The sequence below is a fragment of the Meleagris gallopavo genome, chromosome 1, assembly GCF_000146605.3.
Source record: "Meleagris gallopavo isolate NT-WF06-2002-E0010 breed Aviagen turkey brand Nicholas breeding stock chromosome 1, Turkey_5.1, whole genome shotgun sequence".
Classification (NCBI taxonomy): Eukaryota; Metazoa; Chordata; class Aves; order Galliformes; family Phasianidae; genus Meleagris; species Meleagris gallopavo.
This window is the reverse complement of record NC_015011.2, coordinates 34,847,504-34,849,836: the sequence shown is the minus strand read 5'-3', so window position 1 is coordinate 34,849,836 and position 2,333 is coordinate 34,847,504.

Here is a 2,333-nt window from a genome sequence, read left to right as displayed (position 1 = left end):
GCCCGCGCCCGCCTCGGCCCTGGACGCTGCTTGGGGCTGTGCCACAGGGCCCCGCCGTTCCCTCTGCGCGCCCCTGCCGGGCCGCGGCGCGAGGTGCGAGGCCCGCCCTCGGATCCTGGAACGCGGAGTACAATGCGCCTAACGCTGTGCGCGGTGCGTCGTGTTCTCCGTTGTATGTGGTGTTGCTCATCCGAAAATAAAGCTGCCTTCTGACAACGAGAAGTTTCTATTTCTCAGACCGAATGGAAAGAGCTTTAAAGACTACAGGTGGATTCAAAATTCTTTTTTCCGTGAGTGGGAGTGCTTCCCAGCTCCTGGATGTCCTAGAGCATCCCTGCTTCATATTGGGTACAGCGCTCGCATGCATGCCTTGGTGCTCTCACTGTATAGTTTTTCTTTGAAAGGAAAGATTTGTCTTTTCCTGACAGAAAAGAGATGAAAAATCGGAGAGCCACAGCAGTGGATATGCTGTGGAGTATGCAGGCTGATGGTCCTGCTGTACTTTGGGCGTGGAGATGCTCAGGTTGTCCCTGGAGTTCTCATCCAGTTTGTGGCACACAAAAAACAATTGTAACATGTGCAGGCCTCTTGTGTTGTTCTAGGTGTTAACAGACAGAAAACCTGCAGCTGGGTTTGTTCTCAGCTTTGAGAATGGGCTTTCCTGATGGAGGAACTAGACCCTCCTTCGAAAGAGCTGTTTGGAAAGGTTCAGAATATCACCTGAAGAAACATTTGCTAAGGTGTATCTAGGCATTGAGTATGGAGATCTACAGGGGATCATGTCTGCTTGATGATGATCTTGTTACTTGTAACAACATGAAGCACTTTGGCACACTACTTCTGTCCATCTGTCCAAATTCGACAAAATTACTGAAGAAAAATTAACCCTTCCTATCCTGACAAGATGTCATGGGAGACAGCAGAAAATTCTTTCCTGAGTGGCTATCTGGGCACTGGGACAGGCTGTCACAGGAAGAGGCCATAGTCTCAATCACAGAATGGTCAGGGTTGGAAGGGACCTCAAGGACCATGAATCTCCAACCCCCCTGCCACATGCAGGGCCACCAACCTCCCCATTTAATACTAGATCAGGCTGCCCAGGGCCCCATCCAGTCTGGCCTTGAACACCTCCAGGGATGGGGCAGCCTGTTCCAGAACCTCACCACTCTCTCTGTAAAGAACTTCCCCCTGACATCCAAGCCGATGGAGTTCAAGAAGTATTCGGACAATGCTCTCAGAAGTGTAGTTTGAATGTTGAGTGGTGCTGTGTGGAGCCAGGAGCTGCGCTCAGTGATCCGTGTGGGTCCCTTCCAACATGGGATATTCTACGGTTCTGTAATTCTATGATTCTATGTTAGGTTGTGTGCACCTGAATGTTTTATGTGCATCTGGATACCTTATGAAAATTGCACGTAGATTGTAATTATGTTTCAAAGGGCAAAGAGATTAAAGAATGAATGATAAAGTCATTATGCTCACCACAGAAACCACCTCAGGGATCACCACTAGCATTTCAAGGACCCTCCAGGGGTCTTTGAAGAGACAGGAAAAGGCATTGCCTCTTCTTTGTTCTGTGAGAGAGCAGAGAGTGATAAGCGAAGCCCTTGGACTCCCAGCCCCATGCTGTTTTTCTGTGCTCAGGAAGCTGCTCCACTTTGGAGCCTTTGTAAATAGATTCAGCAATTTATTGCACACAGACATGTACAAAATTTAGTATGATTATTTTTGTTCTTGTATACATACCATTAAGCAAATTCTGTAAACAATGTAGGAGACTAAATATCATGCAAGCTGTTCTATTTACGTTCTGCTATGTTTTCATTCTTTTTGTGAGTAGACTCAGTAAATATGTCTTCAAGTTTCTTGTAGTCAGCAACATCTTCTTTATGAATAATTCCCTCTCCGTGGAACGACTTAAGACAGATCCACTCTAGTGAAAATGTTAATGCTTCGTATTTTGTGCACATGAAAATCGTTTACACTATATGTTGCCTTCTCCCAGTAAAATTCAGCAGGCTGAGCTAGTGTGAGGGCTGAAGCAGAAATGTGGTTATGAGAGAGATCTTTGTGGCACAGCCTGGTCTCAGAGATGAGTGCTTCTGAAGTTTGTTGGAGACAGCAAGTGACCAAGTGACTGCAAGCCTTCCAGACCCATCTCTGAGCAAGAAAGCACACAGATGAGCAGGTGTCTTCCCTCAGTTCTTCTTTCACACTGGCTTCCATCTGATAAAACAGCTGGAGCTTTCTTCTTATCAAAAGCAGGAGGGAATGGGGGCCCTGACAGCTATGCATAAGAAAGCGGCCCATGCCTTAAGTCTGTGTTTCTCATGGAT